Genomic DNA, 13218 nt, shown 5'->3' with positions numbered 1-13218 from the left:
TTTTTTTAAAGCTTAACAAGAGTGAGACACAAACTCTACTTCGTCAGTTTTTTCATTATGTTTACACTCAATTCAATACAAAAGTTCAAAAACTCTGTTCTGATAATGGAGCTGAATTTCTTTCATTAAAAATTTTTTTTCTTGAGGAAGGTGTTCTTTTTCAACACTCTTATGTATATACACCTCAGCAAAATGGTGTCGTTGAGCGCAAACATAGACACATCCTTGAAACTGCTCGCGCTCTACGTTTTCAATCTCATTTACCCATTACTTTCTGGGGAGAATGTATTCTTACTGCCGTCCATATTATTAATCGCCTTCCTACTCTGTTGCTTCACAAAAAAAACACCATTTGAGATTCTTTACAACAAACTTCCTGATTATTCTCGCATGCGAGTTTTTGGATGTATTGCTTTTGCAACCATAGTCAATCCATCCTCAAAATTTTCTCCCCGTGCCACAAAATGCATTTTTCTTGGTTACCCTATGGGACAAAAGGCTTACAAACTTTATGATCTTGCTACTCAGAAAATTTTCACCAATCAGGATGTGGTATTTCTTGAAGACACCTTTTATCATCTACCACAAGTCAATCCTCCAGCACACAATCCACCAGCCTTGTCTATTCCTCTTCCTATTTTGTCTGATTCTTATTCCTATCTTCCTCCCTCATCAGTCATCATCGACCCCTTTGAGCCCCCCATATCCTCTTCACCTGCACCAACCGACTCAGTACCTTCTCTTCCTGAGCCACCTTCCTCTACTCCATTAACTCCACCAGCTGCACAACAAACCCCTGTTCAGCCGGATGACCCTGTCTTTCCTGAACCTACTCTGGTTATTCCTGATCAGCCACTTCGCCGTTCTCAACGCCCTCGAGAAGCCAACATCCGCCTCAAGGATTATGTTTGCTCGCAGGTGATTCTGCCTCCACACCAATTGTTCTCGGCCTCGTCTGCACCTACACCAGGTACGAAGTATCCTCTCTGTCATTTTATTTCTTATAATCGGTATTCTCCATCACATCTCTGTTATATTGCCAATGTTAGTCGTGATGAGGAACCTCCTTCATATGAACTTGCTATGACTGATCCTAAGTGGCAGGAAGCTATGAATTCTGAGCTTAAAGCTCTCATTGACAATCAGACATGGAGCCTTGTTCCTTTGCCCCTTGGCAAACGCCCGATCAGTTGTAAATGGGTGTATCGCATCAAACGCAAGGCTGACGGGTCTGTTGAGCGCTATAAAGCTCGCCTGGTCGCTCGGGGTTTCACACAAACTGCTGGAATTGATTATCATGATACTTTTTCCCCCACTGCAAAAATGGTCACTGTCTGCTGCCTCCTTGCTATTGCTGCCAGTCTGAACTAGCCTTTACATCAGCTAGACGTTAACAATGCTTTCTTAAATGGTGATTTATTGGAAGAAATATATATGTCTCCTCCTCCTGGTCTTCGGCGACAGGGGGAAAACATTGTGTGTCACCTCCACAAGTCACTATACGGCCTTAAGCAAGCGTCTCGACAGTGGTTCTTTAAGTTCACATAAGTTGTTATTGCTGCTGGTTTTTTCAGTCAAAAGCCGACTATTCCTTGTTCATCAAAAGAGACGGCACATCTCTTACTATCCTATTGATCTATGTGGATGACATTTTGATAACCGGGAACAACATTGAATCCATCAAAGGTTTAAAGCAGTTCCTTCATACTCGTTTCCGCATCAAAGACCTTGGTGATATGAAATTCTTCTTAGGCATTGAAATAGCTCGTTCCAAGAAAGGCATTTACATTTCCCGGCACAAATATGCTTTGGAAATTATCAAAGACAGTGGATACTTGGGTGCCAAACCAGTTGAGTTTCCTATGGAAGAATGCAGACTTTCAAATACAGGAGAATTGCTCAAAGATCCTTGTATATACCAGCGTCTAGTTGGTCGTTTAATTTACTTAACCATCACTAGACCTGATATCACATATTCAGTTCACATTCTCAGCCGATTCATGCATGAACCACGTCAACCTCACATGGCTGTTGCTCTTCGAGTTGTTCGTTATTTAAAATCAGCTCCTGGTCAAGGTTTGCTTCTTCATTCAAATAACTCATTACACTTAAGGGCATTTTGTGACTCTGATTGGGCGGGTTGTCCTGTCACTCGCCGCTCCACCACTGGGTATTGTGTATTCCTTGGAAATTCTTTAATTTCATGGAGAACCAAAAGGCAAAAGACAGTTTCCTTATCAAGTGCAGAAGCTGAATATAGAGCAATGGCAAGTACATGTTGTGAGCTTACTTGGTTAAGACATTTATTAACAGATTTACATATGTCAGTTTCAGATCCTGTTACTCTTCATTGTGATAATCAAGTTGCCTTACACATTGCAAAAAATCTTATGTTTCATGAGAGAACTTGGCATATTGAAATGGATTGCCACTTTATTCGGGACAAAATTTTACAAGGTGAAATTGCTACTCGATACGTGATTTCTTCACAACAATTAGCAGATGTGTTTACAAAAGCTTTGGGAAAAGAGAAGTTCAAACAACTCATGTGCAAGTTGGGAGTTATTGATATTCACTCTCCAACTTGAGGGGGAGTGTTGGAAATTATATTAATAGTGTTTTGATGTAAATAGGAAAGTTGTATCTTGAGATAAGTAGGAAAGATACGTAAGAATGTTTTGTATCAATCTCCATTCAATTAGCTGTCATTCCTTATCAGTCTTTGATTTATAAGGGAACCCTAATGTATCTTGTATATATATTGAACTTAAACAATACAGAAAAGTATTCCGTTTGAATAGTTTTTACTTATAACATTGATTGCAATGCATGTTACAGGAAAGTAAGGAAAGCCCTTCTTGATATGCAAGGTATACATATTTTCGTTATTGCCTATTTTACAAAGATATATCTCAAGTTCAATCTAAAGCATAATTTGATTTTTGTTATCCATTTGTAAAGTTAGAGACACATTTGATAGAGAAAAAGCAGTGCACGGTAAGTAATGGATAAGCATTTTTTTGTTTTTACCTGTATCCTCTCTTTTAAAAGAGTAACAAGAGATAGAGTAATAACCCAGCATACTCGAGTTCAGCCAAACGCTTAGCTCAAATATATATGGGTCTAGCGAGCTGCCAGACCTACCATCTAATGCAAACCTCATGATCACGCAATCCACAATCAAGATTGTGATTTAATCCTAGAATGACGAAAGAGGTCTTATAAGAGTGTGACACAATAAAAACAAATCCCAAGGTATCAACACTATTAGAATGAAGTCGAATGACGCCACGAAGCCAGATAATCTTTAATAAGTCAGATTCAGTTTGTTCAAGAACCAAATAATGTAAAAATCTCTCTCACACGTTAAACTGAAAAGTTCAAAAGTATTATTCATCAAAGGTTTTGAAATTTAGACTTTATATTTGTTTAAATAGTTCTAAGAAATTAACCCTAATGGATATACCATTGTGGACTGAATTGACCCACTTACAAAAATTAGCCCAAAACCTTTACTAGTAAGCCCAAACCCAATCCAAACAAGCATTGGATCTCGACTGAAAACCAAAGTATTAATTAAGCTCGAATATAGAAATAATAATGAAAACAACAAGTCTGGACAATAGCTTGTTGGTGACACAAAACAAGATAAAATATCTTAATTTTCTAGCTTAAATAACTTTTGGTTGAGATCCACCTTCCTAGATACTCTAGGATTGCTTAACCAACTTTTAAAGTCCTTTAATGCTAGGAAATCTAATCTGAATAAGAATTTAATTGCTAAAGTCTTCTTTCCTTGTAGGACTAAGATTTCCCTTCAGAACATGAAAAATAATCTTATAAATTAATTCCCCTTGGAGTCACCCATCACTTTCCTTCCTTGACTAGGAGAATTAAATCTTTACAATTAAATAATCCTTCAAAGTGTAGGATTAAGATATGACAACCTCTTTTAGTTTCCTTGCATGATTAGAAAACTTCCTCCTTTGTTGCTAAATATTCTTCTAAATAATAGAGATAATAATGAACGAATTTCTCTTTCAATTTTAGGAGAATAATTGTTTAATACATGTAAGAAAAGGATCCCAGCATATCAATTAACCCAAGCCAACTTTGAACTCCACGTGACCCAAACTCAAACTCATTAATATAATCCGAATTAGACATAATACAAGCTCCTAACTTTGTTGCCTAAATCAAACCCATACATGGGCTAACCTGATTTGGCCGAATGAATCATCAAAGAGATTGGACTGAACCCGTCATCATGCATAAACAAAGGCTAACTAAAACTATCCCATGCCAAAAACCCATCATAGCCAAAGGGAACATAAGCTAAATTCCAAGGAAAAACACAATCTTGGCCGAATGGCCTCCCCATCAAACCCAAGCACAAAATTGAAGGCCCTTCATGCGAATCCATGGTTGAACCGTATCATTACCTCTCTCTTCAAGAAGATTCGTCCTCGAATCTTTAATATGAATAATGATTGTTTCATACGCTTATTGTTTAAGTCTTAAGAATCCCTTTTTTTTATAACACTTGCCTCCAACAACACTGTATGGATATAGTGGCTGATAAGGATTTCAAATAAACACGTCTTACTAACCACTTACGCACATACTTTTAAATAATAACCATGACTGCCCTTTTTTGTTTTTCATGCTTACGACGTTGTTCCTCCTTTTCCATCGAAACTTAAAGGTCATAAATTAATCTTCTACACTTATCAATTTCTCGTTCTAAAACCCCTACACCAAGCCTTAGTTTTTTCCACTTTTGCTCTGGAATCCTTCTCTATTCCCTCTCCCTTGCTGAATACATGACACCCTTTTTTATATATATATCAAAAGACTCAATTCAACACAACCAATCAAAGTTAGAGGGTTTCACAATGTAATCCAATTATGAATATAGACTCAAGAATAATTAAATATACTAACTTAATTAAACTTTTAATGGGTTTTATGGATTCAATTAAGGACTCAATTGAAGAAAAATAAAGTTTGGAGGCTTCATTCCGATCAATTCATAAAGATTGAAAGATTAGGGACACAATTGAAACTTTGAAAGGCCAAGTTGGTAAAATCAGGTGTTCAATAGCAAGAAATTTGAAGTTTGAAGGCTAAAGGAGACCAAATTGAGAACATTCAAGACCAAGGATCTTTCTGCAAAAGGTGTGCCATATTAGGGGTTGTACCAAACTTTTCCAGAGACTAAATTGAAGAAAATCAATGTTTAAGGCTTAATTGGGGACTAGATTGAATAAATTTGAAAACAAGGGAGGTGCTGGACTTAGGGGATCTCTATTAATTTTGGCAGGGGCGTAATTATATAAAATTAGTTAGTTTCATCTTAATTAAGGATGTTTGAGCTTAATTTGAAATAATAAGGACCAAATTGAAATTTATCACAATCCTAAATACAAAGCCTTAATTTTTAGGGTTTAAGTAAATGACATGTCACTCATTTTTAATGAAGAGATTGAGTGACACATCGTTTGTCCATGTTTTATTGTATTCCTCAGCCAAGAAAGTTGATCGAGTTGACATAATCATACGAAAGTCAACCCAACACAAAGAACCAACAACATACTCAAACTGAAAGAACATTTTGCCCCTAAAATGACTTACAGAGAAACAATGAACAACTTCCCTCACTTTCCATAACCTTAGGAAAAATGTATCTGCATCTTCTCAATATTGAACAAGTAACACCTATCCATGCCTTAACCATGCATTCACCATTCCTCTACTGGTACAAACCCGACTTAAAATGTGAATATCATTCCGATGCTCTAGGACATAGCATTGAGACATGCATCACTTTTAAAAAGAAGGTCCTTCAGCTCATCAAAGCTAGATGAATCACTTTTAATGATGCACCTAATATGAATTCAAATCTTCTTCTCAACCATGCTTCGGGAAGTAGAAACGTTAATGTTGTAGAGACAGGAAGGAAGGAAGCAAAAGCTATAAGGATAGCCATGAGTGAGTTATACAAGGTGTTAAAGCCAACTCTCAAAATAATGAACAACTAAAAGAACATTTCTCCCCCGAAATGACTTACAGAGAAACAATGAACAACTTCCCTCACTTTCAATATTCTTAGGAAAAATGTACCAACGTCTCCTCAACCTCGAACAAGCAACACTCATCACAACTTTAGCCATGCATCTATCATTCACCTACTTGTACAAACATGACTTAAAATGTGAATATCATTATGATGCTACAGGACATAGCATTGAGACATGGATCACTTTCAAAAGGTAAGCCCTTCATCTTATCCAAGCACCTAGTATGAATTCAAATCATCTTCCCAACAATGTTTCGGGAAGTAGAAACGTTAATGTTGTAGAGATGAGAAGCAAGGAAGGAATCAAAAACTATAAGGATAGCCATAAGTGAGTATACAAGGTGTTAAAGGTAGCTCTCAAAACACCAATCACAAAAAATAATGGTGACTTCTGCCTATATCATTAACACAATGGGCATGACATTGATTATTGCAAAAAATTTCATAGTGAAGTGAGAAGTATGATGGCACAAGGATTGCTAAGAATTGACACCCTTGAAGAAAAGATGAAGGTATGAACGGTGGTTGGGTAAGTATGCAGATATCAACCAACTAAGAATGGGCCACCAAAATTGGTTTTACCAAAACAACGGTAAATAGGAGTGAAAATTATAATGCTTGGCCTTATAATTACGACCAATCCCATCCTACTAGAGTTTCTACACCAATTTTCCATGCTGAAATTGGAGGGTTAACTAGAAGCGAGGGTTATGGCCCCTACCATCATCTCCTCATAAACATAACCCTCAAGAGCGAAGGATTCACTAACAATGATGGGGGAGTCCCTCGTCATCTTTTCATCTCTGCCTCCACTAGCTATAAGAGATAAAAACCCCTGGGGTAAACTCTTTTCTATAGGCCCTGATGAAGTTCCCCCTTCTTCTTTAGCTATAGTCCTGCAAAGACAAGTACAAAAGAAGGAAGTTAAAAAAAAAAGGCAGGGAAGCAATATACTTTGCAATACAACTTAGTAGTATCCTTTGGCCATACTATTGACTTCATATTCAGTTAAAGTCAAGGCTAATATACCACAGTTTCTCTCCTCGTCCGAGGTCAGACAAGGCTTATTGTTCACTTCAAGGAAAGGGACCCTCTAGCAATGCGAACAACCCTAATTGGTTGCAACCCCTCTTTGGGATTAATTATCTTGTAGTATCTTATAACCAACCATATTCCCCTTCACTCTTAACATGCATTGGCTTTTCCAACAACATCTCCTGCATGGCGCCAATAGGTTTGTTAGTGAAGGTAAAAAACCAACGCATGTCATTGTCACCATCGGTGCTAGCGACCAATTGGTAGCAGTTTTTTAATACATTAATTATAGGTTCGAACCCAACAAACCTACAAAACTTTTCAAATAAGGACAAAATTGTTCATCCATTGGGATATAGCTAGACTGAACCTAGCTGGTAGTAAATAAACACCTCCCTCGTGAACCCTTAAAGAGTGAAAGAATACCTTATTACATATATATAGATGGGGGTAGTAATTTCAAAGTAATCTTGGGTGGAACCCAGGGTCTGTTGTCTAATACACTCAACAAGGTCGGGCATCTAGGCCACGTACTCTCTCTTTTCTTTCCTTTAGAAAGTTTTGTCTCTCACAAACTTGTTAAGCTTAAGAAACTTGTTAAACTTTTGTGTTAGCCTCTTAAACCTTCACATTTAGCTTCCTTGTCAATATTTTACCCCCTCTTCCTCTATTTTTTTTTAATCTCCTCTTTCTGATCTTGAGGGGGGTATTTATATGGTTTTGCTAGGGTTTTGGGAGGTCTTGACTCCATTTTTGACATCTTGATCTTGAGGGAAATATTGTAAACCCTTGAAAAAACCCATTGAGGAGCCGTTGTATGTGAACACATGAAAAGCAAATTGTTTTTTGCATGATGATTACACTATTAGGGCTGACTGAGTTCCCCACTTTCAAGGCCTTGCCAGAGCAATTATAACATCATTGTCGTTTGAGACCAGTGAAGTTGGTAGAAAGGCTACACACCTTTTATTTGGATCTAACCTTACTTAATTTGGAGGTTTGTAGCTCCACATTCTTTCGTTTGAAGTTGTCAATTCGATCAACAAAAAAACTATCAAAACAGAGATCAATCGACTGAACGACATGTCACTCACCCTTCTCTTCATTAAATCTTCCAATTGCTTTTAATTGTACTCATAATTGCCTCTAGACTTATAACTTCATGCAATTTCACCCCTGTCAACCTCGAAGTTGACTGATATTTTCATTTTAGTCCTTGGTTCTTAATTTGTGCATTCCAGCCCTCAATTGACCAACAAACTTTCAATTCCTTCAATTTAGCCCTTGATTTGGTCAATTTCAATCGCTGTATCCACATGCCATTTCCAGTTTAATGATTGATTTTTTATTTCTTCAATGAAGTCCTTTATTGCCCATCAAACTTTAATTTTTATACAATTAAGCCCCTGATTTGACCAAATTAACTCTTAAAAATTACAATTCGACCCCCATACTTTAATTTCTTCCAATTAAAGCCTAAATTGACTTCAAAAATCAATTTTTCTTGCAATTAAGACCTCAATAAATTCAATTAGATCTTGAAAAATTCCAATTAAGTCCTTGAACATCCAATTTTGAATTTGCTTCCTCAAATTGAATTTTTCTTTGCCAAGAGGGCCTTCATCGGTCGAAAATATACCGTCAAATTTTTCACTCTTGTATATTTTGATCTTCCTCAACCAGTCTTCAGTAAGTTCCTTGGCATTCTGGTATATTCTTCTTATTGGTTTAATTTTGTGATTTTCTTCTAGTATTTTTTAATTTTTTTGTATTTTCTCTTCTTTTTTTTTTTGAGTTTTTTTATATGGGGCCCCAAAATTAGTAACAACAAGGGGTAGGAGAAGGACCTCTACGATAAGGGTTTCTCACCTCACTACTGGAGGTGGATGCCAATGTACCATCCTCTTTTGTTCTAAGACCCAGTCTAATAGGCCCTTGTCCCCTGTTGCTCCTTTTAGGCTCTAGTTGAAACTTAAACTCCTTGTTGAGGACAGGAGCACCTCTTTTTTTAGAAACAGATTTGACATTTTTGTGGTCCATTTGTTATGTTTAAAAGAAAGATAGGGAAAAAGGTTTCAGTGATGGAAATGTCTGAAGTGGGTTTTTTCTCCTCTTGGACTAGAGTATAGATGATTTGGGGTCTTTTTATGGGAGCAATTTTTAAAAAAATTATAGAAAGCAAAAGTAAAAGAAAAGTCATAAGCAAGAACAAATAGGGTTACAAAGAAAAAATCTTTGGTGCCCACCATTAGACGAAAAATCTTTGGACCCATGCTCTTTTTTATTTTGATAAATCGGAGATATTTTACTTTGATAAGTCAAAGATATTTTATACTTACAAGTCAGAAACATTTTGCTTACACTTTAGCCTTTTCTCTTTGAAAAGAGAAAAGAGATAAGCCTTATCAGCTATAAAAGGGACTAGAATATCTCTCAAAAGCAGGTTCAATTTTTCAACTCCTGATTGCGTATCTATTCTAGGAATTCTTCTCTAAAAAATAATTGTATTTTCTCTCAAATGATACTCATTTAAGCATCAGAGAGTCCTCAAATATACAAAAAAAAAATAACCTTTTACAGGTATCAAGTATGATCCACCAATTATTATGGTTAGAAAGAACGGATCAGATTGTTAAAACCAGAAAATTAAGTATTTATCCAAGATAACAACTTGGCCCAAAAAGCCTATTGGATAAATCTAAACGTCATTAGTAAGTATATGGGGAAACTTTATTCCTGAAGATGTAGCAATGAAGATTAGGAAGAAGAATAATCGCAGAGTTGAGATATTGGATATACAAGAGTTTGACACCACGATGAAAATCAAGATCAGAGACCCCTGACTAATTCTTGGAATGCTCTTATGCCAAACCAAATTGCAACTTGAGAAAGTTGGCTTTCTCATGGAAAAGTTCATGCATCTTCTTCCATAGTTTTCATGTAAACATATTTGAACTCTAGATCTTAACGCTATTTAAACATAAGTACATACATATTTGTCTATTTTAACTGATTTAACATGCTCAAATACGTAGCTACTGTTGTAACCCATTTTTGGGTCCCCACAAAATATATATATAAATATATAGTCAAAGGAGGTTAGAAAAATCACAGGAGGCAGAAGCGCTCAGAAAATGGTTGGAAAATTGGTCAATGAGGTTAAAAATACAAAGATTGGATTTTTGACAGTTTATTCTTGAAGGAGGAGAGCCCTGTTGAGAAGGGAAATTTGAAATTTGAGGAGAAAAGCCCAAATTTGGATGTTTATGGACTTAATTGGATTTTTAAATGAATTTATAGGAGATTTGATTGTAAGAAAAATTGATTTTTAAGTCAATTTGGGCTTTAATTAGAAGAAATTTAAGTTCTGGGGCCAAAATATATTTTTTAGGAATTTATTAGGTCAAATCAGGGGCCTAATTGCATAAATATTGAAGTTTAAGGGCCAATTGGGGACTTAATTGAGAAAATCCGAAATCAGGGACCAAATTGGAAGAGGCGCGTAAATGGAGGGGCTGCAATTATTCGGTTCAGGGGCCTAATTGAAGAAATTGAAAGTTTATTAATCAATTGAGGGCTCAATTGCATAAATCAGAGGCCAAGGACCAATTAATTGAGGGCTGCTTTGAAAAATTGACGCGTTTTGGCGTCTTGCTGGACTTAAATGAAACGGCGCGTTTTGCCTAAAAACGACGCCGTTTCATGCCAAAAAAAAAAAAAAAAAAGAGGCAGGAACCAGGCGACGCATCGCCCGGTACTGTTCACTGTCTTCCCCGCCGAGCTGCCCGAGTGGCCGACTTCCAGGCGTGTTTGCTGCCTCGTTTGGCCCCCAAATCCGACAAAGCATGCACCGACATGTCCACCTGGAACCCATTTATCATGGGGAGTGGTCCGGTCGGGTTAAAAAAGTTTGGAACAGCTCCGTTTTGTGGCCCAAATCGTGCACCTCGGGCAGTCTGCAAATTTGGCAGTTCGAGGTGCACACTTTGAACCAACGGTTTGAATTACTCAAGGCGAATCAAGGGCTGGGATGTTTTTCCCATTGAAGACGAGATTACCCTCTGTCCGGCCCTATAAATAGGATCAATTTTCATGCTCAAGGGGTTTGGCGAGAGAGGAGCTCAAAGTTGGCACAAAATAAGCTTTTCTGCCCGGTTTTTTCCTGCAAACAGCCTTCCCTTTCTTTTTTTTCTCTCCACCGTAGTCCAGCTCCCCCACAGACCCACACACACCCGAACAGTCCTTCTTCTAGCGCCACTCCCCTTGATTTTCTTCTCCCCCTCAGCAACCAGCAACAAGGGACACCTTTCTCTCTTGCAAAACCAAATCGGGGCAGCCCCCTCCATTTCCTCTCATTCTCTTCCAGCAGTCACAAAGAAACATTGTCCCCTCTCCCTCCCATCAACACAACGCCAGCAACAGAGCTTCACCTCAGCTTCTCCTTCACCGCAGCTTCAACAGCCCCAGCAACGCCTCCCGCGGCCTCCTCAGCAGTGACAGCCTCCACAGGAGCAAGCCCCCGCCTTCCAGCTTCTTCGCCGGCCAACAGCAGTCTTCTTTCCTCCAGCGACGCCCAGCAGCAACCGGAGTAGCAGTTCCTTCCTCAGTTACACCGACAGCTCCAGCCGAGAGCTTTCCTTCTCCTCTGCAGGAATCGGCTCCCTCATCTTCTAGCCGGGACCAGTGCACGCTTGATACCACCACCGGCTTCCACCGCAACGCCACAACACCGCCGGAAACGCAGCAAGCTCCACCGCCTCCTCCGTGCCAGGTAATTCTTCCTCCTCCCTTCATTACTGCATTTTCTTTTTTTTCGTTCCTGCATGCAGAACGAATAACGTTCTGCATGCAGAAGGGTGGGGGGAAAATAATTCCCCCCGCCAGCGTTTGTTGCTGGGCCAGGCTGGTCCTGGCCCAGCCCAGTCTTCTGGGCCGGGTCGGGCCCAGAAGTGTATAATAGTATCTGGGCCGAAGTCGGCCCAATCCATTTTTTGGGCCGAGATCGGCCCAACACTTTTGGGGCTGAGTCCGGCCCAGTTGTTTTGGGCCGGCCCAGCCCGATTTAATATTATATATTATATATATTATATTTTTTGTATTACTTATATATATATGTGAAAAATTACGAAAATTCTGCAAAAATTAGTAAAAAATATATGGGATTTTGTTGTAATTTTATTACTATATTTTGATCAATATCGGTTTGTATTTTTATACTGTAAAGATACAAATCCGGTATTAAAAATACCCGGTTTTCATCAAAACATCAAAGATTTTCGAAAAAAAAGTTTCCAAAATATCTTTAAAAATTTTGTTGATTTTTCCTGCATATTTTTATCAAAGTGAATTAATATTTGGGTTGCATTTTTATACCGTAAGGATACAAACCCAGTATTAAAATACCCGATTTGCGTCGAAACGTCAAAAAAAATATACATAATTAAAAAATGATTTTGTTTTAAATACGGCCTAGTCTCTCCAATATATATATATAAATATTTTAACATCATATTTTTCACACAACAAAGAAAATTTCAAAACAATATATGTATTAGCATGCATTTTGGCTTTAATAACCAGTTTATTCAAGCCATGAGAACTAGGCCAATATTTCAAAAATTCTAAAAAATCTTTTTGTCCTCTTTTAGTATTTGGGATTACGAATTTATACGTAAGACGTATTCCTGATATAAAAAATATGGTTTTTCATAGACGTTAGAATGGTTAGGTTTTACCCGATAAGATAAGGACCTCCTTATTGAGGAGGACTTTTCTTGAACCATAGACGGACCAACATACATAGACAGTTAGAAGGATTAGGTTTTACCCCTTAAGATAAGGACCTCCTTATTGAGGAGAACTTTTCTTGGACCATAGACGGACCAACATACATATACATCAGAAGGATTAGGTTTTACCCGATAAGATAAGGACCTCCTTATTGAGGAGGACTTTTCTTGAACCATAGATGGACCAACAACTAGGAAACACAACGAGACCTTGAATTTTATCAGACAGATAAACAATGCAGCTTACCTTAGGTAGGGCGTATTTAGGGTGCTAATACCTTCCCTTTACGCAACCAGTCCCCGTACCTAATCTCT

Source organism: Populus trichocarpa, chromosome 15, assembly GCF_000002775.5.
Source record: "Populus trichocarpa isolate Nisqually-1 chromosome 15, P.trichocarpa_v4.1, whole genome shotgun sequence".
NCBI classification, from domain to species: domain Eukaryota; kingdom Viridiplantae; phylum Streptophyta; class Magnoliopsida; order Malpighiales; family Salicaceae; genus Populus; species Populus trichocarpa.
This window is presented reverse-complemented; position numbering follows the sequence as displayed.